Source organism: Argentina silus (genome assembly GCF_951799395.1).
Source record: "Argentina silus genome assembly, chromosome: Y".
NCBI classification, from domain to species: Eukaryota; Metazoa; Chordata; class Actinopteri; order Argentiniformes; family Argentinidae; genus Argentina; species Argentina silus.
In genome coordinates this window covers 37,386,890-37,412,913 of record NC_139654.1, presented here as the reverse complement: position 1 = coordinate 37,412,913, position 26,024 = coordinate 37,386,890, and the positions used below count along the sequence as shown (strand labels likewise).

The following is a 26,024-nucleotide window of genomic DNA, read 5'->3' as shown; positions in this document are numbered from 1 at the left end:
GGTTACATTTCTAACAAGAGAAGTAATACCCAGATTTGGAATACCTAATGAGATTAGCTCAGATAATGGTGCAGCATTTATTCAGAAAACTGTGAAACAAGTCATACAGCAGTTAAGGATAAAGCAAAGATTGAGTTGTGTCTACCATCCACAATCACAAGGAATGGTAGAAAGAATAAATGGTACCCTCAAAACAAAGCTGAATAAGATATGTGCCTTATAATATATACCTTACTAAGGACCACCACTGGAACAACTCCAGATGGAACTAAAGCAGTACATGAAACAACTAACTGAGATACATAAAGTTATATATTCACAGGAAAAAGACTAGCAGCCGGAGCCGGAGCCACCCCTGCCCAATCCGATAACTCCAGGAGACCAGGTGTACATCAAAGTCTTCCGGAGGAAGTGGAACGAGCCAAGGAGAGAGGGACCGTACGAGGTAGTGCGAGCCACCCCCACTGCAATACAAGTCCGAGGGAGTCTAACCTGGTACCACTTGAACCACTGCACCAGGGTCCCGAGGCAAGAAGAAAAAGCAAACCAGAGAAGAAGACGAAGGAACGGGTAAGATCGTACAGGAGCACAGAGGAAATGAAGGAACAGGTACAGAGGCTGAACAGGGGCCGGAAATCCAGCCCCCAGCCGAACGGGAAGGACAGTAGAGCCTGGGGGATCCTGGGGAAGTGACTAGTGATATATAAAGTAATAATACTAATCTATATGCTGTCCCAAATAGAACAGGCCCTGCCTAGAGAATTGAGTCAGGAAGTGAAGCAAACACAGGTTGAAACCAAAAGAGATAGGGACAGAGAATATAAGGTAAATACATTATGGGAACAGGCAAAGCAAAATTATTGGTATAAATGGGGAGAGTTTACAGCCCAGTCAGTAACAGAAGGAGATTGCCTCATGTGTAGTCCATCACCACTGAAAAAACTACGAGTTGTACCTAACACACACACACACATACCAGGCATGTGCACAGTTATATAAAAAGTCCTGTCCCATAGAAGAATCAAAACGACCATATTGTCCAGCCGAATGTTTGGGTATCTTAAGCAACACCAGATACCATCCGTTTTATGATCAAACTTTTAGAGACCAATTCAGAAAAATAGATGTGAGAATAGATGAGAAAAAGAGGGAGATCCCCGGATTCAATTGATTGGAAGCAAAAGTTTGAATGCTTCGACAAACCACTTAACACAACATATGGCACCGCAAACCTGGGGAAATTTAAAGGGGACTGTCACGTCACGTGGCGTATTGTACCTTGGAATATGGAACAACCTAGGCCAAAAGTAGCTTATAACCAAGCAATATACCAATGCGACCCGTAAGGTAGTACTAAAGTAGCCCTAACATGTTTGAGACAGAAGAAGAAGTATCCAATGAGAGGCGCAGGATAAAACAAGATAGGCAAAGAAACTGTTCTGGACCACTGGTACTGAGATTAGGGGCTCCTGGGGCACCAGGAGGCATACCTCTAATCGATATATATCTTAGCCAGAATGAGCCAGTGGCAGATTACTAGTGGGTATGTGGAGAAGGAAGGCTAATGGCGGCATTACCCGCTGATTGGTCAGGAATATGTGCTAGGGTTCGGAATCGGAATAAATATCATGACTTTAAAATACCTCTCCGCACGTTTTAAAGTTTGATCAGTCTAAATAGCTTGAACGCTGTAGGAGGAGTAGCATACCAAAAAATCGGAAGAATTGGAATAATAATGATAAGAAAAAGAAGAATAAGTATGAGCAATAACAATAGTTAGACTCTCTCTGAACCACTCAATATTTGTTGTGAAACAACACAGCACAAGTCCAAAATGCATGTAGGTGACTAGCAAGCTAGCTAGTTCAAGCTAAAGCTAACAATGCTACCATTGCTACTAACTGACAAATAGTCATGCCATTACCCAGATACATTTGTTGACTGTGTCTTCTACTGTAAAATGTAATTAAACGTCACATACCCGCTTCGAAGTCGCTCTCGCTGTCCTCCCAACGGGAGCCCTGCAAAAAAGAAAAACAACAACAACAACCTGTCGTAGAAACGGCTGCCCCAGTCCACGCACAGCCAATCCTGAAAAACACGAAGGCATTTTTCAGGCCTTCCTTGCTAATGCTAGTGTCGTAGAATTTAAGTTATAATACTTAAAAATAAAATACCGTTAACCAGAGCTGTTGATTCATTCAGACTTTATTCCCGCAGAACATGAGCCGACCCCGTTATCTCCTCAGTCACCTGTCTTTATAGATTTCACAGGTTAACGCCTTCTATTCAACGTGTTTCTGATTCCTGTCTACATACACCAATAACATTCAAGAACTACATTTCGTCATCAAGTTGTCTAATCAGGCCTTTTGTTCTGACTGTTTGACTTTGTTTATTACTTAATAGTCTTAGTCTTGAATGTTAGTCTTGGTTGCGATAAAAGTTTCCTCTGCACAGCTGTAGCTTTTAACCCACTAACAAAACGGTCACGGAGTGCATCATTAAGATGTGCACCAAACTCACAATGAGTTGAAAGTTGCTTCAAAGCTACTATGTAATCAGACATAGACTCACCGTCTTGTTGATTTTTTTTTTGGAAAACGGAAACGTTCCGCGATGACAAGCGGTTTCGACTTGTAATGCTCACTGAGCGACTCGCTTAGCTCCTCGTAGGTTTGTGTGTTAGGTTTTTCAGGACTGACTAAATTCTTTAAAAGTCTGTAGGCATCCGCTCCGATTACCGACAGAAACACGCTGACCTTTTTGTCAGTGTCCACCTCGTTTGCGATCATCCACTGTTCCAGTCTTTCCAAGTAAGATTCGAAATCTTCCTGTCCTTCTTTGTATTCAGCTAACGCACCGATTTGGAAACGAGCTATCTTGCTAGCTTGTAGTCGCCTTTAGCTACTTAGCTTCCGTTTGCTAGCCTCTTTCTTTCGAGCTACAAAGTTCGTTTATTGCGTTCTACTTGCTGCAAAGTTGTCTCTCGTCACTGGGATCATCTTTCATTAGATATCCCATCCTCGTCGCCAAATTGTAATATATTTAGAGTTATATATATTCACGGTTTCAATAACGGAGACCGAACATTACGTGGATGCTCGTTTACTGATCAATTTTAAGACAGAGTACAGCGCATGTGCACAACAGCTAAGGACTCTTACACAGCCAATAGGGAAAGCCCTTATTAATACATTGGAAACACAAAGTTGTAATAATGCCAATACATTACAGTGACGTATTTTTGAAAAGTGTTGAAAATACATGTCATGCATCATTATTACAGAATAATTAGTGCTACTGACAATTGTCGTTGCTAGGATTGCGTGTTTCTTGTGCCATTTCCCCAGCAACGTGTGTGTAAGACTAGAGTGGTAGGTTAGAACAGAGCCAAATAAGGTGTAATTAAGCCATTACAACAACAACAATCAAATGACCACACAAACCTGACATCACTGTCCTGCCCTCCCATCAGGCAGAATATCTAGCATGTGTGTGTGTGAGTGTTGTACATAGTCAGAAGGTAGTCCTAGATGATGTACCAGGAAGAACGAAACCCAGATAACAATTCCCAAACCTATCACTAGGTAACAGAGTAGGCCATTAGAACACAAATCCAATAAGTGTTGTTCAATATGCTTCAGCTGGGTAGTTGAGACCTAGTGACTTTGGAGTCTGCTATTGATGTCTGTCAACATGAAATCTGTCAAGAAATCTGCCTTATTTCACTCTATGGGAAATCCCATAGGAATGATTTTCGTCCAGTGGAGAGATAGAAATAGAAATGAGAGTTGGTGTCATTACAGATTCACACAAAACAAACTCAAGCAGTAGTCAGTCACCATTTCAAGTTATATTTAATAGTCTAGGACAGTTCAGATTAAAATACATGTTCATCTGGGTTTAAAGGTGAGAGCATAAAACCTCTTCTGATAGAGAGGGACTTCAGAAATGTAATTGGATATAGGGCCATCGCAGATTTTGTCCACAGCCACTCCCATGGCAGTCATAAAAAACAATTCAAAAAAACATTGCTAATGCTTATATGTGAAACACCAAATTTCCTGATTCATGGCTCATTCTGAGAATTGGAATCACATACCAGCTATATACTAACTATGTATAACTTTGGTTTGTGGTCTCACTGAGGTCCAGCTCTCCACCCAGGGCACTGCAGAAGGACACAGCACGCCTCACCGCCCCCCTCTCACAGGGACCAGGTACAGGAGCTGCAGGAGGAGGGCTTTGCTGGAGCTGAGGAGAGACAGAGGAGGGAGCGTACATTGTACAATGAGAAATCCTCCTCATCAGAGATCAGTGTGTCTGTCCTTACGCCAGACGGACTGTGTCTAAGTGGAATAGCTGGTCTAGTCTGGCCTCCTCCACCTCACAGTCTTAGTTAAAGCTAAAGCTAACAATGCTACCACCGTTGCTACTGACGGACTAACAGTCATGCCATTACACAGATGCATTTGTTTACCATGTGTCTACTGTAAAATGTAATTAAACGTGACATACCTACCACCGAGGCATTTCTCAGTACCTTTCGTTGCTAATGCAAATGGCGTAGTAATGCTAGCGCTCAGAAGACCATATCTGAACGATAGTTAGACAACCACTCGATACGTGTTGCTAAAACAACACGGCACAAGTCGAACATGCATGTTGGTGACGAGCAAGCGAGCTAGTTCAAGCTAAAGCTAACAATGCTACCACCGTTGCTACTGACGGACTAACAGTCATGCCATTACACAGATGCATTTGTTTACCACGTGTCTACTGTAAAATGTAATTAAACGTGACATACCTGCTTCGAAGTCGCTGTACTCTCAAAAAGAAAACAGGAACAACAACCTGTCGTAGAAATGGCAGTCCGCTATCCATGCACTCCCGCAGCCAAACCTGCGTTTCTCAGTACCTTTCGTTGCTAATGCTAGTGTTGTAGTAATGCTAGCGCTCAGAAGACTAGCTGGGTCTCGTCAATGTCAACATCATCAGAGGTGTGTTGCTGCGTAGCGCTGGATCAAACATAGAAGGCTGCTCATGTTCTATTTCTAGAGGTCACATGGTAACGCATTTTTGAAAAGTGTTCATGATACATGTCATGCATCATTATTACTCATTATTTTCAAAACGGTGTGTTGCTATGCAACCTTTCAATATAGAACATTAGCAACATTCTATGGAATGTTCAGTCCGCTCCAGATAACAACAGACTTCAGTTGATGTTCACATCGACACAAACCTGCTGATTTTCTGAGCAAAACGGACTGAAAAATGCCTCGGTGTTTTTCAGGATTGGCTGCGCGAGTGCTGGACTGCGGTCTGCCGTCTCTACGACGGGTTGTTCGTGTTTTCTTTTTTGCAAGGTTCGCGATCGTGAAGAGGAAAGCGACAGCGACTTTGAAGAGGGTATGTGACATTTAATTACATTTTACAGGAGACACATATCTCACAAATTGTGTGTGCAATGATTATTTTGCCAGTTAGAAGCAATGATAGCATTGTTAGCTGCTAGGTGGCTAAGTAACCCGTTGACAGTGTCTAAGGGCGTTGCTAAGAGTTACCTTTAGCTTGAACTAGCTAGCTTGCTAGCCACCTCCATGCATTTTAGCTAAAGAGATGTGTGTATGTGTGTGTGTTGTGAGTAGCAGACAGACATCTCTGTGGTGAATACCGTCCTGCGTATGGGACCGGATGGGCAGCTGTCCTCCACTGCGTGGTCGGGGGCTGACTCTTTCTCCACACCCGCTCAGCAGCAGTACACTGATCCTGAGCCACAGGGCCAGAACTGCTATGAGGTCAAACTTAACACTTAAGCCTTTACCATATTATCAAGCCTTTACCATATTATCACTTAGTAACTCCACCGGTTTACATGCGTCATTCTCTCCCATAGCCTCTATTTGACCACCAAGAGGACTGAGGACATTGCCCTGAGGGTCACCACCCTACGCCAGGCCTTCACAGTGAGTCAACCACCCTTTCTCTGTGCTTTCTCTCTTCTGTCTTCTGTCAGATGGTGTCTCACTATTTTTTCCCCCTTTACCAGACCCTGCGCAGTTCCACCCAGAGCAAGAACCAGCTGTACGTGGCTGGGAAGGTCCTGCTGGGAGCACTGGTTCAGGCCAATCACAAGGTAAGACATTGGCTTCCTCCAACAGAGTGAATTATCAAGAGAAAATGTAACAACCGTTTACTGACATTGTCTCTCTTGTTCTGTATAGGACGAGGCACAGTTCATCCGTGCCTATGATGACCTTGTTGGGTACCTGAGTGATCCCTCCAAACAGGGTGACATTGAGATGGAGCTGGCAGAACATCAGGTTAGTTCATTCACTTCAGTAGTCTCACATTGATTACCTGTGCCTGTATTGGGTCCTTCTTTTTAATATCATTGCTATTTTGTTGTAAATGTTTTTGTCTTTTGTTTGATTAGCCATGTCAACCTCATAGACATCCTCTATGAGCTGGTTCTGTTTGGGGTGATGGTGGGGATGAGTACTGTTCTTATACTGAAGACTGTTACAGGGTGACTTTGTTGACAAGTTCATATGACTCTCTGCTCTCTCCTCCTATGTTTGCTGTTAGCAACCTGGTGGTTTTGTGGAGCGTCTGTACTCTCTCCTACACTCCTGCCTGCCTGCCAGCAACATGAAACCAGAGGCTGAGCGATGCCTGCTGCACCTGAAGGTACAGACAAGTTCTGATGTTGTTACTGTTCCTTCTCTCTAGTATTTAGCATCCAATCTATTGTTCAGTTTAAATGAGTACTGTGAACTAGCAGTAACTCAGAGCCTTACCTCAGGGCGGGCTGATGATGCTTCTGGACGACATGTTTGGTCAGGAGGTTCCCTGGTACTTCAACACGGAGTCTCTGGTCGTTGGAGTCTCGAGCCTCCTGGAGCACCACCTTCAGCTTCTCATGGCGTCCTTCTGAGGGGGCACGCACACACACACACACACACACACACACACACACACACACACGCTATTAAGTAATCGGAATAAGTCATTTTAAATGATTGGAAGTAATTTTATTCTTACCACTAAAGTTGCACTCCCCCTCCCCCTCTCTTTCTCTTTTTTTCTGTCTTTCTTTTTTAGGAATTCCACAGGGTCAAACTCCATCAGTAACCGCAAAGGATACTTCAGTGAAATCCAATAAGTATTCTAGTTAAAGTTTAAATAATAACCTCACATGCCTTCTTGTTATGTCCCCCCCTCTCTCCCTTTCCCCTCTCTCTCTCTGATATGCAGGGCCACAGGAGTCTCATTGTCTTTACTTACATACACTTATTACATATATTTGCAAATAAATGAGTGATGGAGTATCTCAAATTGATTTAATGTCTCTGTGTTTTCTTTTCTTTTGGTGACACTTAACACTAAGGTTTCCTTTTATAATGGGTTTATAATTCAGTTTGCACATTATAAGCATGTGTTGCATTTACAGCATTAGTAACAGTGCAGCCACATATTTTCAAATTATTTGAATTGTCACTATCTATGAATGAATCATTAAAGAGAAGCTACGGGATATGGCAATAACTATTTCTGTATTATTTAACCTCTTATTTTGTGTCTGAATTATCAATGCATAGTTTGTACAAATATAATCAATTGAATCACTGTTTTATCTCATTCAGCCACAGACTCCCTAGTTTATCATCGCCAACTTTAGAAGCAGCATTACTGTTAAGTGTGTCGATGTCACTGGTCTACGTGGAATCCACACACATACGCACCACACTGAGGGCATGTAACAGGGACCCGTTTCCAACTCATTAGCGCTACATTGAGAACTGTAGGCTGAGATTATAGAAATTATCTCGTAGAATCACTTTAATAGTCAAGAAACTACTCAGGAATCATACCACAATTAAACTTGAAAAAGTTCCAGAAGAAACATTGTTTCTCTTTAACAGAGCAATATCCAAGACTGCGTAAAGAGGGAGAAAAATATCTTTCTTAAAGATCAGATTTTAGTAAATAGATATGATTGCACAAAATTGGGCTATAAGAATCTCAAAGACAGAATCAAACATTTCACTCTCTATAGTAGTGATTTTGGTGTCTAGTGTCAGAGGAACATATTTCATCCCCACATTAAGTAAACACAAATAAACTAATTCATATGTAATGTCCTCCAACTTTCCATCAAGAATAAAGACACACTGTGTACTGTGTACCAGTATAGTAACACTACGACTAGAATATATAGACTTGCAATGGAATTTGGCCTTGGAGGGCTACAGGTCCTAGGCCCCCCATTCCCTAGCATCTGATTTCATGTCTCTGCATTGTGTACTGGTTATGGCATGGTACCACTAGGTGAAAGGTCGAGAGGCACATAGAATATTGTACAATTCCAACAGTCCCCTCTTTGATTATTTTAAACAAAGTATAATAATCAAGAATTACCAAAATGAATAATAAAAACATGAAAAAATATAAAAGTAACAATAGGAAATATAAAAGAACCACTTTCCTCATCTTACTAGTGAGTGAGATCTGCTTGTCCTATTTTACACATACAATACGTTGAGTTGACACCATGAGCATCATGTACAGGACTGAGTGAGCGCTGCAAAACATGTTTGTCTACTGATGCTGTATCTTGAACCGTCATCTGCGTTTAACTCACTCACCGCCAAAGAATTCCGGTACACTCACCACCTGGAGTGCCAAGTGTTTTATGTGGTATTCACCTAGCAATAATACTTGGATTGGCTACAAAATGAAGTCGCCCTTGGTGCTCTAGAATGTTGACAATTTGGCGCAAACAACGCTTAGGTTGTGGGTTATATTTCTGCTGGGACCATACATACTGAAAAAAGTATGCACTCACTGCAATGTAAGTCGCTTTGGATAAAAGCGGTAGCTAAATTGCATATATTATTATATATTAGTCTCATTTCCCAATATTTCTCGTGATTACGTAGTACCATTAGCCAATTTATCCATCTCCTCTGCCAAAGTCCTGATATCAGTCAGGGCATAGTAAACACCGACAGGAGCTACAACAGAGAGAAGAAAATGTTGAATACCTGTAGTGTGAGACAGTTTGAATATTACATCAGTCTTAAGTAAACGTCTAGTGTACTGTCCTCCTTCAAGTGTATCTAACCAAAATTAGACAGCCACAAACAGAAAATAAATTAGACAGCCCAAAAATTAGACAGACACGCAAACACAAAATAAATATAACATTGAGTGCTAAAAACAACGCATTAAATGCAGAGCAGAATAATTAGTGCTATTGACAATTGTCGTTGCTAGTATTGCGTCTTTCTTGTGCCATTTCCCTAGATTCACATGACCGTACCTGTTTTCAATTAGTGGCATTTTGGTTAATAAAATGGAGAGCACGCTCCGAAGTTAGCTCTGGCTTCAGTCTCCGTTATTAAAACCCAACACCTATCACAGAGTTAGAGTAGTAACATAGAGTAGGCCATTAGAACACAAATAAATAAGTGTTGTTCAATATGCTTAAGCTGGGTAGTTGAGACCTAGTGACTTTGGAGTCTGCTATTGATGTCTGTCAACATGAAATCTGTCAAGAAATCTGCCCTATTTCACTCTATGAGAAATCCCATAGGAATGATTTTCGTCCTGTGGAGAGATAGAAATAGAAATGTAGTAAAGTGTCTTATTGGTCAATAATGGTCTGTAATGAGAGTTGGTGTCATTACAGATTCACACAAAACAAACTCAAGCAGTAGTCAGTCACCATTTCAAGTTATATTTAATAGACTAGGACAGTTCAGATTAAAATACATGTTCATCTGGGTTTAAAGATGAGAACATAAAACCTCTTCTGATAGAGAGGGACTTCAAAAATGTAATTGGATATAGGGCCATTGCAGATTTTGTCCACAGCCACTCCCCCATGGCAGTCATTAAAAAACAATTTAAAAAAACATTGCTAATTATGTGAAACACCAAATTTCCTGATTCATGGCTCATTCTGAGAATTGGAATCATATACCAGCTATATACTAACTATGTATAACTTTGGTTTGTGGTCTCACTGAGGTCCAGCTCTCCACCCAGGGCACTGCAGAAGGACACAGCACGCCTCACCGCCCCCCTCTCACCTCCCACAGGGACCAGGTACCGGAGCTGCAGGAGGAGGGCTTTACTGGAGCTGAGGGGAGACAGAGGAGGGAGCGTACATTGTACAATGAGAAATCCTCCTCCCTCCTCCTCATCAGAGATCAGTGTGTCTGTCCTTACCCCAGACGGACTGTGTCTAAGTGGGATGAGCTCTGTGCTGTGTCCCTCTGCTCCTATGCTGACAGGTCCACAAAGGAGGAGCAGGAGAAATCCAGCCTGTGCTGCAGAGCTCTGAGCTGCTCTGCTGCTGCCCCCTGCTGGATGTGTGAGGCAGTGCAGCAGTGGAGGAACCTCAGCAGCAGCCTCCTGTCAACACTGCAGCAAGGGATACAGGGTCAGCTGTACCTGGTGGAAGACCTCGTTGATGAAGATGATGTTGTCCCGCCAGCCGGACAGCGTGCTGCTGTTGGAGTGGCTCTTCTCTGGCTCGGCAGGCCCGTTGGGCTCCCCCTCCTCTCCAGTCCTTCTCCTTCCCCTGGAGAATTGCACAACTTTTTTTTATAGATTGGTGTTACAAATTCTTTAGCTGAGTAGTTTTACTGAGTTAATACCTATGTCTGATCTAAATTTCATGTGAATGGCTGCAATGGAAATATGTTGAATTAAACATTTGTTGATGTGTTGAATACTTATTTTCCCCCACTGTATATACACACTCACTGAGCACGTTATTAGGAACACTATACTATACTCGGTAGGGCCTCCCTTTGCTCTGAAAACAGCCTCAATTCTTTGTGGCATTGATTCCACAAGATGTTTATAACATTTCTTTGACTTTCTGGTCCATGATGACATGATTGCATCACGCGATTGCTGTAGATTTTTCAGGTGCACTTCCAAGCTGTGAATCTCCCGTTCTACCACATCCCAAAGGTGTTCTATTTGATTCAGATCTGGTGGCTGGGAAGGCCACTGAAGAACACAGAACTCATTGTTATGTTTCTGAAACCAGTTTGAGACGACTTTTGCTTTGCGACATGGTGCATTATCATGCTGGAAGTAGCCATTAGAAGATGGGTAAATTGTGGGCATGAAGGCATGCACATGGTCAGCAACAATACTCAAATAACCTATACTAATCTTTACTTTGCTACAGCCATCGCTGGCTGACATTGTCATTCACTGCCATCAACGGAAATCAATGTTTCCCACATTATATTTCATGCCAACGTCAATCAAAAGTAACCTCAAACCAAGTACTGTAACAAAGTGATGAAGGCTTATCAAAGGTTACAGATGCATAGTCTTGAACTAAAATAAGAAAAACATACAATAATGATTGAATGGGTGGACTATGGCTTTAAAAGACCCAGAAAACAACCAAAATATCGTATGATGAAAAGAAAGAGATTCCCCAGACTGATGAAGAATAATGGACAGATGCCAAAAATAGAAATGAGACATTTTTTTTAATATACTGTGAAGAGGAGGTGAAAGTAATAAAGGGAGTGGAGAAAACAAGGGAACAAAGCTTTAGTCACAGTGAAAAGGTAATTAGTGAACAGGAGAGAAGTGCCATCACACTTACTTGAGATTTTTTGATCATTTTGAGTTATAATTCTAGTGTTTCTTTTTTGTTCATCTGGTTCACTTTCTTACCTCTGTATCTATCTACAGTTTTCCCGTCTTTTCCAAGGGTAAACAGACCCGAGTTCAATACCCAACAGCCACACTTGGCAGAGTAGACAGCGAACACAATGCAAAGGTGGGCTATTGGAAAACTGTTTTGATAGATTCAACAGTTTAGATTGTAGATTCATTGATAGGTTGGTTGATTGATTTATATTGAGCAGGACCTCTCTCTTTATGTTCCTTCCTCAGATGTCTATCCACAGCTGGACAATGGTAATTTGCTGAAATGAACTGTGTATTAACAGTCAGGAGAATTCAAAAGGTAAGAGGAGACTAACAGCAAAAATATGTATAAAAAGTAGCTTGAGTAGAAAAAATGTGAAACAATAAGCCTACAACAAAAACCAAGTCACCAGCGTGGCTGAAGCCATATTTATTTTGAATGGCCATACCTGAATAAAGTATTCATGCAGTAAGTTATTAGGCTTCTTTATTAGGTACACCTTGCTAGTAACGGGTTGGAATCCCTTTTGCCTTCAGAACTGCCTTAATTCTTTGTGGCATAGATTCAACAAGGTGCTGGAAACATTCCTCAGAGATTTTGGTCCATATTGACATGATAGCATCACGCAGTTGCTGCAGATTTGTAGGCTGCACCTCCATGATGTGAATCTCCCGTTTCACCACATCCCAAAGGTGCTCGATTGAATTGAGATCTGGTGGCTGTGGAGGCCATTGGAGTACAGTGTCACTCATTGTCATGTTCAAGAAACCAGTTTGAGATGATTTGAGCTTTGTGACATGGCACGTTATCCTGCTGGAAGTAGCCATCAGAAGATGGGTACACTGTGGTCATAAAGGGATGGACATGGTCAGCAGCAATACTCAGGTAGGCTGTGGCGACAAAGAAAGAAACAAACCTGTTCTGTCCTCATACATAGCTGAACACCTCCCAAGAGTCTGGAGACAGAATGTCAGTCTGACTTCAGGTTTATTGACTTAGAAAGAGTGAAACTGAGAAAGAGAAACAATAATCAATGATATGGTTTCACATCCACACATTGCCTTGCCATACATCACAGAGATGATCTAACAAAGAAATAGCGACATATAGCTACAATGTGTTGTATTAACATTGAAATATAGTATCCTCTCTTAGCTAACATAACCAAGAATACCCAATGTGTTCTTATATAATGCTAGTATGGTCTCACATGAAGAAATTAAAGGTAAGTTTACATAATCACCATGAAAGCCAATAGTACAAGCTAAACTAGCATCTTCCACAACACAAACACTTGTCTACAGTGGGATATTACTGATAGTCCTTTCGGTCCCTGCACTGATGGACACTATAAAGAATTATGGAGAACTCTCTGGTTATCAAATCAACCAATCAAAATCAGAGGCAATGATGTTAGTTGGACAATGGCCAATTCAAATGTCAGGAAGGCTTGATTTCCACTGGTCTCAAGGATTTAGATACTTGGGAATTACTATAACAACTGACCTATCAAAATTGTTTAAAGCCAACTATGGGAAATTGATGGGCCACATAAAAGGGGACCTTACAAGATGGGAAATTCTACCACTCAAGAATAGAAACGATAAGAATGAAGATTTTGCCAAGATTGCTTTTTCTCTTCCAATCACTACCTATCTATGTTCCTGCTTCCACCTTTACTATATTGGATAAATGGCTGTCCAAGTTTATTTGGCAAAGCAAGCGACCCAGACTTAAATTTAAAAGACTACTCTGCCCAAAAGACAGGGGAGGCCTGGACTTACCTAGCCTGAAAAAATATTATTGGGCAGCCCAACTCAGATCAATGATTGCTTGGATATCCCAAGACACTGACACTATATGGGTGGGAATGGAACAGAGTGAATGCCCAAATTTGCCTTTAGATTCAATACCATTCTTAAACCAAGACATATGGGGGAAAAAGAAAATTGCTAATGTATGGAGCAAGAACACCTTAAAAATATGGTCAATCTTGAGGAAGAAACTACAACTTCCCATGACCATTTCCAGAGCTATAATGATAGCAAACAACTGTGAGTTCTCTCCATCTAGGCTGGACAAGGGATTCCTAAAATGGAAGGAAAGGGGTTTAGTGGTTTTGGACCAGCTGTTTGACGGAGCAGTCCTAAAATCATTTGAACAGCTCAAAGAGGAATATGATTTACCAAACCAAGACTTCTTTAGGTACTTACAAATTAGACACTATCTACAAAGTCATAAAGAATGGGAACAGCTCTGTTCCTTACCAACAAAATTGGAACACCTCTTCATATCAACAACTAAAGGAATAGTGAAGACAAAGTTCATATCACATATTTACAAGATATTGCAGGAAGAGTTAAAAGAAGATAACTTAGATATTAAAGAAAAATGGGAACTAGAAATGAACACAATAATCCCAGATGAGCAATGGGAGACTTCATGCAGACAGGGACATAGGATATCCAGTAGTCCAAACTGGAAGGAATTTGGATGGAAAATGAAAATGAGATACTTTAGAACTCCACTTATAACATCAAAATGGAGCAACACCTCAGATCATTGCTGGAGGGGTTGTGACTTGGTGGGAGATCACACACATATATTTTGGGACTGCCCAAAGATATCAGAATACTGGCAAAATGTACAAAAAGAAATAAAAAAATGTCTCCATATAGATTTACCTCTTAAACCATTACACTTTATACTAGGGGTACTGCCAACTGATCTTGAAGAGAACAGTCAAACATACTTGCTGAGAATCCTCTTTTTAATAGCGAATAAGGTAATCACAGCCTCCTGGCTGAGGCCACACCCTCCAACAATTACACAATGGAGGGAAAGAATCCAAAACGTTTACAACATGGAATATACAACAGCATTATTACAACTGAAAGTAGATGTATTCCTAAATAAATGGTCATCCATTGCCCTACATTTTCATTTGATATGATTGAAATGCAGATTATTATTATATATTTTTTTAAAGATTATTGTTACTGTTATTATTATTGTTGTTATTGTTATTATTATTGTTGTTGTTGTTGTTATTGTTGATGATGATAATGGTGATAATGTTGTTGAACATTACCTTATAATTTACCAAATGTAATCTATACTGTATGTATGTGGTATTGCTGAGATAATGATCATACCTCACATATATATTGGTTAAGATGAAAGATATCCATGGACTGTTAACCTTTCTGTGGACTTACCCGCGGCACCTTACTGTACCATCAAAAAGATTTGTTGTGACATACTGTATGACTGCAATTTATAAAAGGAAATGATAATAAAAAGTTTTTAAAAAAAAGAAAAAAAGAAAAGTGTACTGTAGTAGTATTGTTGTAGTTGGCTACACCTCAGCCTATGATTCTCATGGGGCGTTAGATTGTCTCTGATAGAATCCTACGGTTCAGCTCGACATTCAACGACGATTTTCACCTTCTGAGCTAGCAGGCTAACCTGTGAGCTCTCAATTCTTTGTTATTGTTGAACCCTAGCTCAACAATAATTCCTCAGGTTATTATTATAACTTGCTAGGTCACATGTGTAGGCTACAGCTAGCACTTGGGACAGTCGGCTAACTAAGTTACTTGTTGTTTCCGGACAGCTGAGAACCTTGGCTAGCTTTGACAAGCTAATATTGAGAAATATTAGCACCCTGTTTGCAGGAGGGTTGGCCACCTTGTGTTTGTAGCCCTAGGACTACTGAGCACTTTCTAGTTTGACATAATTCCTAGCTAGTTACCTCGTATAATGATCTAGAACATGCCAGTTCTCTCTAGTGTGGGACCAGTGCCATATCTAACTATGCGGGTACCAGTTCCCTGTGGTAGCACGATGGTATAGCAATGCTGAGGTGTATTGTACCTGCTTGTTGCATCGTGCGCTGTATCTAAACTAACCCCACAACTAAGTCAACTAATAAACATGGGCTACGCATATCTTAAACATGCCTGTGTGTGTGTGTTTGTGTGTGTGTGTGTGTGTGTGTGTGTGTGTTTGCATACATGTGTTTTTTCGGGGATGCAGAGAAAGTCTTCCAGCTGTTCCAATGAGAACATCCATCCATCCATCCATACATAGACCTATGCATTTAATTCTGGTTTGTTTATAACTAAGAGGAAGACACAGTTATCATCAAAAACCACTAGTTATCATAAAAAATGATGGTCACAGTTTGCTAAAAAAAGTACCTAAAAAGCCTGCAGAGGTCTGCCTAAGTTTGGGGAAAAAAGGATCTGCCCAAGATTTACAGCATACCACCTCATCTGTGAAACATGGTGCAGGGGGTGTTAGGTTTGGGCATGTATAGTTGCCATTAGAACTTGTTAACTTGTCTTAATTGATGATTGTACCTGCTGACGGCAGCAGCAGAATGTATTCTGAAGTGCACAGAAACATCTTGTCTACTTGAGTGCAAGCAAATGCGTCCAAATGCATTGGATGGCGCCACACCATACAATAAAACAATGCCATAGCCAAAACACTGCCATAGCAACGAGTGGAAAGATCTTGATTGGCCAAGTCAATCTTCAGATTAAAATTCAATTGAACATGCATTACATTTCCCTAATGATAAGAATTTAGGCAAAAAGACCTCAAAACAAACAACAACTGAAGATGGCTGCAGTACAGGCCTAGCAGAGCATCACCAAAGAAGATGCTCAGCGTCTGGTAGGGTTAGTGGGTTGCAGACTTCAGGCAGTTATTGTCCACTAAATACTAGTGGATTGTCCACTAAATACTAAACATGACTGCTTCATTTGGACATTTGATAAGTCTGTACCATTACTTTTGGGTACACTGAAATAGGGGGACTATGCATAAAAAGTGAGGTAATTTTTGAATGGTGAAACCAATGTGTACACAAATACCATCAAATAAAAGCTAAAAATCTCTACTTTAACCTTGTAGTAATTGTTTAATTTCAAATCCAAACGTTTGGAGTATAGAGCCGAAAGAACAAAAAAAAATTTGTTGTCTCATTACTTACACAGGCAGGGGTTTGGGAAAGTGAACAACATTTGACGGTGAATACATACTGTATGTCAAACCCCAGCCTGACCACTCCGTTCTTCCACCTCGGCTGGCCGCCTCTAAGAGGATGCAGTGGTCGCGCTCGTTGGTCACGGCTTTTCACTGTCTTGGCGCCCCGGTGGTGGAACGAGCTTCCCAGTGCGGTCAGGACTGCAGAGTCACTACCTATCTTCTGCCGTAGATAGAAGACCCATCTCTTCAGGCTACATCTGGACTGTCCCTCCTAAAGACCTCTTCACCTTCCACTACCCACCTGTACAGTTCCTCTACTGTAAAGCATTTTTAAAAAGCATTGTGACTGCCAATGGCCCCTGGTCCTAGCATAGTTTTGTTTTTCTTATTGTAGTGGTGTCCGTGTACACAGAGGCAGACGCAGCGGTGTAGTGAGGGAAAGGTCCCGTTTATTCATACAGTCAGTAATCGTTCAATCAGAGTTCGTTGGCTTTCCAGCCTCGTCAGAGCGTCTCTCTCTCTCCACTGTCCGCTCTCCTCGCCTTTCTCGCCGTTTCCAGCCTAGCTACCGAAATGGCAGAAGCACACACATCTTAAACATTCGCCGACGAGACTTAATTCGCAGCAGGTGTGCAACAAAAGTCTCGCCGACACAACCCCGGCCACGGTCCTGTAGCTCCCTCTACAGGCCGAACGCTGCATGTCCCCCCACATACCCCCACCGCCCGACACAGGCCGGGGACCCGACGGCCGACGACCTACTCCCCCCCCCCTGCACGGGAGAGGAAGTCTGCCACGACCATCTGCGCCCCCGGTCTGTGCACGACGGAAAAGTTGAAGGGCTGCAACGCGAGGTACCACCGGGTGATCCTCGCGTTTACATCCTTCATGCGGTGGAGCCACTGGAGGGGGGCATGGTCGGAGTAGAGGGTGAAGGCGCGACCCAGCAGGTAGTAGCGGAGGGTGCCGACTGCCCACTTGATGGCCAGGCACTCCTTCTCCACGGTGCTGTACCGGCCCTCCCTCTCCGACAGCTTGCGGCTCAGGTACAGCACCGGCCGGTCGGCCCCCTCCACGCGCTGGGTCAGCACTGCTCCCAGCCCTCTATCCGACGCGTCCGTCTGTAGGGAGAAAGGGAGGTTAAAATCAGGCGCATACAGGACCGTTTCTCCACAAAGAGCCCCCTTAAGGGCCTCGAACGACCCCTGGCACTGGCCCGACCATTGGACCGGATCCGGGGCACCCTTCCGGGTGAGGTCCGTCAAGGGACTGGCCAGCTCTGAAAACCCTGGTACGAACTGGCGGTAATATCCCGGGCCCTCACCTCCTTCTTTGTCTTGGGCCGGGGAGAGGCGGCGATGGCCGCAGTCTTTTCAATCTGCGGTCGCACCTCCCCCCGTCCCAAGTGGTACCCCAGATACCGGATCTCCCTCCGCCCGATCACGCACTTTTTCGGGTTGGCCGTCAGCCCCGCCTGCCTCAGGGACCGCAGAACAGCAGCCACACTCCGCACATGCTGCGGCCAGGTGTCACTGTGAATGACAATGTCATCTAGGTAGGCCGCAGCATAGGCGGCGTGCGGCCGCAGAATACGGTCCATGAGGCGCTGAAAAGTGGCTGGGGCTCCGAACAACCCGAAAGGGAGCACGGTGAACTGGAATAACCCGAGCGGAGTGGAGAATGCCGTTTTCTCCCGGGACACCGGCGAGAGTGGAATCTGCCAGTATCCCTTCGTGCAATCCAATGTCGTGAAGTACCTGGCCGTACCAAGCCGGTCCAAGAGCTCGTCGACCCGGGGCATCGGATATGCATCGAACTTGGATTATTAACCCGTCTATAATCCACACAGAACCGTATAGCCCCATCTGGCTTTTTGACAAGCACGATGGGGCTACACCAATCACTGCGGGACTCCTCGACCACACCCAGCTCCAGCATAGCTTCCAACTTGCCGGTGCACAACGTTTCGTTTGTGCACCGGCAACCTATAGGGACGCGTGCGCACCGTTAAACCCGGCTGCGTTTCTATATGGTGGTCGATGAGCGTAGTCCGACCGGGCAGGGGAGAGAACACGTCAGCGAACTTAAGCTGCAAATCTGCAACGTCCGCGGCCTGGCTAGCAGAGAGATGGTTATCAATATCGACCGGAGTGCTAACTTTCGATTTTGGGACTTCCGGACCGAACTCCTCTCTCTCCGGAATTACCGTAGCCAGAGCAACCGTGACCACGTCGTTCAATTTTTTTAGGAGATTGACGTGATACACCTGCAAGCTATCCCCCCGGTCCGAGCGTACAACCTCATAATCCACGTCCCCCATGCGACGTGTGACCACAAACGGCCCTTGCCACTTCGCGAGTAATTTCGTGCTGGAGGTGGGTAACAGTACGAGCACCTTGTCTCCCGGTGTAAACTCTCGTAGGGTAGACCCCCTGTCATACAGGCGTTTCTGACACTCCTGGGCTTGCAGCAAATGCTCACGTGAGATAGCCCCTAGGGCGTGGAGCTTTGTGCGCAAGTCGAGGACGTACTGGATCTCACTCTTACTGTCGCTAGACCCTTCCTCCCAATTTTCTTTAAGCAGGTCTAGGACACCCCGGGGCTTACGCCCGTAGAGTAATTCAAACGGGGAAAACCCGGTGGAAGCTTGGGGAACTTCCCGCACCGCAAACAACAGGGGATCTAGCCATTTATGCCAATTCCGACTATCCTCGTGGACAAACTTCCGGATCATTGACTTCAAGGTCCGATTGAACCGCTCACAAAGGCCGTCAGTGGCCGGGTGGTAAACACTGGTTCGAATCGCCTTGATGTTCAACAAGCCATACAGTTCTTTGAGGGTGCGTGACATAAAATTAGTGCCCTGATCGGTGAGAATCTCTTTCGGGATTCCCACGCGGGAGATGACTTGAAACAATGCTTGCGCTACACTCCTGGCAGAGATATTGCGCAGAGGTATTGCCTCGGGGTATCGGGTGGCGTAATCTATCAAGACCAACACAAATCGATAACCCTGTGTGCTCCGGTCAAATGGCCCGATAATATCCATCGCAATGCGGTCGAACGGGTTCTCGACCAATGGTAAGGGCCGCAAGGGGGCCCGTGGAATGGCCGGGGGATTTACTAACTGACATTCCCGACAGGAAGCGCACCACCTACGCACCTCTGCCCGAATCCCCGGCCAATAAAATCGAGCCATTATACGGTGCAGTGTTTTGTCATACCCTAGATGGCCCGCCATGGGGTTGAAATGAGCCGCCTGGAAGACCATTTCGCGGCGGCTGCGGGGAACCAACAACTGGGTTACTTCCTCCTGACTATGTGAGTCACGACTTACTCGATATAACCTGTCGCTGATAATCGCGAAATAGGGGTAGGCGCGCACCGTGTCTGGCCGTATCAAAGTACCATCAATTGCTATCACTTGGTCAAAGGCTGATCTTAGGGTCTCGTCACGAGACTGCTCGAGGGGGAAGTCGCCTAGCAGCGGATAGTTCGGCGGGGAAGTCTCGGGGTGAGGCGCCCCCGCCGGCTCCGGCTCCCCGGCAGTGTCGCGAGGCACCGCCTCGGCACAGAGCACATTACACGCCACACACCTCCCTAGCTGTCGTGCACGCATCCCGGTAGCCCTCTTTACCGCTTGAGGAAACCCCTCCCAATCCACGCCTAGAATCAGGGGATGCGTGAGGCGTGGGCTAACCGCCGCCTGTACACTATGGTTTTTCCCCTCAAAATGAATTTCGATAGCGACCACCGGATATTCGTGAATGTCCCCATGCACACACCTCACCCGCACCCTCGATGCCTTCAACAATGCCCCCGGCCGAACCAGGCGCTCCTGGATCATGGACTGCATGCAGCCCGAATCCAAGAATGCCTAGTGCGTATCATGTTGTATCCTTACCGGAATACGATACGCCGCTCCTGGTCCGGGGGGAGGGCCCGGTATGTCGCCGATGCGGACGACCTGTCCCACGTCCATCGCCTGACATTCGGCCTGCACGTGGCCCGGCCGTCCGCACCGCCAACACACCCCCCCTGTCGCTCGAGGTGCTCCCTGTGGGGCCGGGGTCGGTTCTGGATAGGTGCGCCCCTGCCATCTCGACCTTGGGGCGGGCGCCGGCCTCTCTCCTTCCGCTCCCTCGGTTCCTCCTGGGCGTCGGCCCCCCCCCCCTTGCCGCGGGGCCGGGGTTGGTCGTTGTGGCCCCCGCGGTGGGAGGGAGAGATGGTCCTCAGCCAGTCCCACGGCGGTCTTGAGGTTCTGGGGGCGGTGGTACTGGACCTTGGGGGGACCTGGTGCCGCTCCGGTCCCCGGCGCCGGCCCGCCGACCCTGGTGAAGTCCTGGAGGAGGGCGCTGTCCGTGATCCTCGCCGCCGTTAACTCCTCCAGCGTTGCCTGCTGGGTCTGCTGCAGGGCCGTCTGCTGCTCGAGGACAAGCGCTATCCTCGACATCGCCGCTGCTAGCGCCTCCATTCCGCCTTCCCTCTGTGTCCCAGGTTGGGCGCCAAATGTAGTGGTGTTCGTGTACACAGAGGCAGACGCAGCGGTGTAGTGAGGGAAAGGTCCCGTTTATTCATACAGTCAGTAATCGTTCAATCAGAGTTCGTTGGCTTTCCAGCCTCGTCAGAGCGTCTCTCTCTCTCCACTGTCCGCTCTCCTCGCCTTTCTCGCCGTTTCCAGCCTAGCTACCGAAATGGCAGAAGCACACACATCTTAAACATTCGCCGACGAGACTTAATTCGCAGCAGGTGTGCAACAAAAGTCTCGCCGACACAACCCCGGCCACGGTCCTGTAGCTCCCTCTACAGGCCGAACGCTGCATGTCCCCCCACACTTATGATGACTGATGTATAGATGATTCACTTACTTGAGACAAATGTACTTGTTGTAAGTTGCTTTGGATAAAAACATCTACTAAATGTCAAAAATGTAAATGTAAATGTGATGAAAATGGGTGAAGTGTCTAGCCCCAAATTTACAAAAAATGGTTAGGGCATAAACCCAATATTTTCATGTTTTATTAATTTTTCCAGAGAACAGATTGGTGTTGAATTGTGGGATATATGAAGGATTGCCCCTTTTAAAAGGCTACCCATTTTTAATTGGCAATTATGGCACTTGAAAGTAGCCAAATATCCCTCTGATAAAAAAAACAACCTAAAAACTTGACATCAAAGATGAGCATGGAAATTAACAGGCCATGTAGCAATTAAGTTTGTTTTATTTTCTAGTGCATGAGGTTATTCGCAGGTTACCTAAATGTTAACCTCGTCCCCAGGCTATTGCTCACAGCGCATATAAGTCTGGAATAACGACGACTCAAACCTGGCCGTAGGGTGGTTACTGATTAAAGTATTTGTTATTATTTGATTTCAGCTAATCACACGGCTGCAAGGTGTAGCTTTTTATCAGAAATGTGTGGAATGTGCTGTGGAAGATGATTGATGCGAGGTAAAGCCCATGGCTATGCCCCGTCCCCATTTTTGACGCTCTTGCTCTTGGCTTAATGAAGGCCAATGAAGTTTAACGCATTGGTCCAACAGACCTTTTGGGCATTTGGGCAGAAGTGTCTGGGAACGAGACTACTTAAATCTTAACATAATATTAACATAATCTTCAGCAGTACATGCTAAGCACAGTGTATCTATGAGAAGATATTCAGCACTTTGCTCGTACAAAAGTCCTACAATTCCGAAGCGAGTATAAACCAAGGCAATAATTAATATTAAATACATTTAACTACATTCATAAAGTTCTTCATAACCAACATCAGGGAGATGTGACCAGAGAGGTGGTGAGTGGATCCTGGCTATAAGGGCACACTCTTGCCAACACACATTCTGGTGTGACATGTGCGATGTCTTATTGATCTATGTTGCTTTGGCTGTCTCCACGTGTGGATCATTGTAATCAGGGGTGGGGCTGGCCTTTTAAACACCTGTGCTTTGTTTCATTCAGGGAAAACAAAGAGATTTTTAACATTTCTTTTAAAGAGACAACACACATTTTCTGCCATGCCTCTATCAATTGATTTGGCTTTAATCAATGGTTTCTTCTTGATGTTGTGTACATGTTTTCATGCCTATGTCACCTTTCAGAGGAAATCAAGGAACCTATCCAGATCTGATGTCGTATTAGATGAGTCAAACCCTGTCAGAACATAGTTTGCTTTTGCTAGATTATTTTCTTTTCTTTTGTCTAGTATTGGTATACATGGTCGAAATTATGCACTCATATTTAGTATTTGGTCGACACTACTTTGTATGCAAACCGTCTGGGACCCATTGACCCCACCAGGTGCTGGGTATTTTTTCTGGTGATATTCTGCCAGGCCAGCCATCTTCAGTTTTTGAGGTCTTTTTGCCCATAATCTTACCATCAGAAAATGAAATGCATGTTCAATAGGATTTAAATCCAAAGATTGACATGGCCAGTCAAGAACTTTCCACTTTTTCGCCCTGAAAATCTCCCTAGCTCCAATGGCAGTATGTTTTGGGTCATTGTCTTACTGTTTGATGAAGCGCCATCCAATGAATTTGGAAGCATTGCTTTTACTCGACCAGACAAGATGTTTCTGTACACTTCAGAATACATTCTGCTGCTGCTGTCAGCAGTAACATCATCAATTATGATAAGTTAGCAAGTTCTAGTGGCAGCTATACATGCCCAAACCATAGCATCCCCTCCACCATGTTTCACAGATGAGATGGTATGCTGTAAACCTTGGGCAGATCCTTTTTTCTCCAAACTTTCCTCTAGCAATCACTCTGATAATATTCACCTTATCTGTCCACAAGACTTTTTTCCACACCTCTGCAGGCTTTTTAGGTACTTCTTAGCAAACTCTAACCTGACTATCCTTTTTAAGGATAACTAGTGGTTTGCATCTTGCAGTAAAGCCTCAGCCATTTGCGATTGCTGAGCTCATCAGTGCTTGATTTTGGCAAGCCTAAGGTTTTGACTATGTTTCAGATTTTTCAGCTTTCACCATTTGTCAATTGCTTTGCTATTGTAATGTATCTCACACCTTGTCCTTTGTTGGGAATGATATTTAAGGAGAGGGACAGCGAGATATTCTTTGAGTTTTGGGTTAGGCCCATCACGGGCATCATTCTCCCGCGTTGGGGAAAAATAAAAAAGTTTTTATTTCAAATCCAAAAAGAAGAAAAAATGCTTCACTGTCCCATTACTTACGCACGGTACTGTATAACGTTTTGTGGAAAGGGTTCTACATGGAACCCAAAAGGTTTCTTCAAAGGGACAGTGGAAGAAGAACCCTTTTTGGTTCTAGGTAGCACTTTTTTTCTAAGAGTGCAGGATCTGTGATGGGTCTGTCTGTCTCTATCCACGGTATATTTGCTTGAATGCCACAGCCTATTTAAGTATTGTTGCTGACCATGTGCATCCCTTCATGGCCACAATTGACCCATCTTCTAATGGCTACTGCCAGCATGATAATGCACCATGTCACAAAGCAAAAGTCATCTTAAACTGGTTTCATGAACATGACAATGAGTTCAGTGTTCTTCAGTGGCCTTCCCAGGATCTGAATCCAATAGAACACCTTTGGGATGTGGTAGAACAGGAGATTCACATCTTGAAAGTGAACCTGAAAAATCTGCAGGAATTGAGTAATGCAATCATGTCATCATGGACTAGAATCTCAAAGGAATGTTTCCAACATCTTGTGGAATCAATGCCATGAAGAATTGAGGCTGTTTTGAGAGCAAAGGGAGGCCCTACCCAGTATTAGTATAGTGTTCCTCATAAAGTGCTCTGTAGAGTGTATATCTAACTATCTTTGTTTTTGCTGGTCTGTAGGATCTATGATGGCCGTCAGCCCATCCTGTGTATCATGGACACAGCCATGATCAAAACCATCCTCATCAAGGAATGCTACTCCCTTTTCACTAACAGGAGGGTAATACGCTAAATTGAAGTTGTTGTATGGGAAAAAAAACATAAGGGCTCCTTAAATAGATAATATCATTGTTATTATAGCATTATTAATATTAGGTTAATCTTGCAGTATATAATTATTATTATTTTTCTAGAATTTCTCTCTCAACGGGCCTCTGTATGACGCCGTGTTTATCGCTGAGGATGATGCATGGAGACGGATCCGCAGTGTCCTGTCTCCCTCCTTCACCAGTGGGCGGATCAAAGAGGTACAGTCCCATCTCTCCTCTCCTTCTTTCATTCATTCCTTTATACAACACAAATAAATGAATGACTAACAACTCTGACGCGTGTGTGTGTGTGTGTGTGTGTGTGTGTGTGTGTGTGTGTGTGTGTGTGAGAGAGAGTGTGTGTGTGATTTGTACTATGTGTATAGTGTGTATTCATTGTTGTTTGTTGTTGTGTGAAGCAGCAACTTTAATTAATTAATCCAAGACAAATTTTCATCCGGGACAATAAAGTATATTTGATCTTATCTTCGATAAGTTCAATGGTCAGATGACAGAGTATAGAATAATAGTTCATCTTTGGAGTCACTTATTCCTTGACTATATACATAATGTATCCTGTATGGATGTATATTCTCAGGCTATATAAACATTTAAATAATTCCTGTTTCAAACATGATATTAACCCATGTTTTGCACATATTAATCCATGTATCAATCATGATATTTTTCCATGTATCCTTCCCAACTCAGATGTTCGGGATCATGAAGCAGCACTCTGGTAATTTGGTCAGCAATCTGAAGAAGACGACCGATAACGATGAGCCCATTGAACTAAAAGAGTGAGTATTTATCTCCGAGACGATAAGGTGAATTTGTCATTTCAGTGAACTCCCCCTTTAATTTTGTGGTTGTGGTTCTGGTGGTCAGAGATTGTGTGGTTGTGTTCCAGGTTCTTTGGACCATACAGTATGGATGTGGTCGTCAGCACTTCATTCAGTGTTGACATCGACTCCCTCCACAACCCCTCCTACCCCTTTGTGACCAACATCAAGAAAATGCTCAAGTTTGACATCTTCAGCCCACTGTTCCTCACAGTCGGTACAACTGCCCCCATATAGCTTTCAGTCATTTTGTGCTTAATAAATGAAGCTATTGATTTCATTGATTAGACTGACATAAACCCCACTGCCAATGGTTTGCGCTCTACTCATTTGACAAACACATGGGCCCTGTCCAGAACCAACCTCTAGTTCCTAAATGCTGGACACTTGGAGATCTGAGTGGATTGGATACAGAAGTGTCTAGGGATAGAGCCTAGGAGTTGTTTCTGGACAGGGCTGTGCATTGAATAGGATTGGAGTCACGTATCATGGTATTTCCTGTTCCTGTTTGTAACTGTGGCATTTCCTGTCCGTCC

General features: G+C 44.0%; 1 pseudogene across 1 annotated transcript in view; it reads left to right on the top strand.

Annotated features, from left to right (window-relative positions):
• LOC310824103 (cytochrome P450 3A27-like) overlaps window positions 1-25,725 on the top strand; it is a 61,020-nt pseudogene extending 35,295 nt beyond the window's left edge. The window contains exons 9-13 of the transcript in view: window positions 21,194-21,207; window positions 24,519-24,618; window positions 24,752-24,865; window positions 25,358-25,446; window positions 25,557-25,725. The product of the transcript in view is annotated as a cytochrome P450 3A27-like (transcript). The remainder of the gene's footprint in view (window positions 1-21,193; window positions 21,208-24,518; window positions 24,619-24,751; window positions 24,866-25,357; window positions 25,447-25,556) is intronic.
• The last annotated feature ends 299 nt before the right edge of the window (window positions 25,726-26,024 follow it).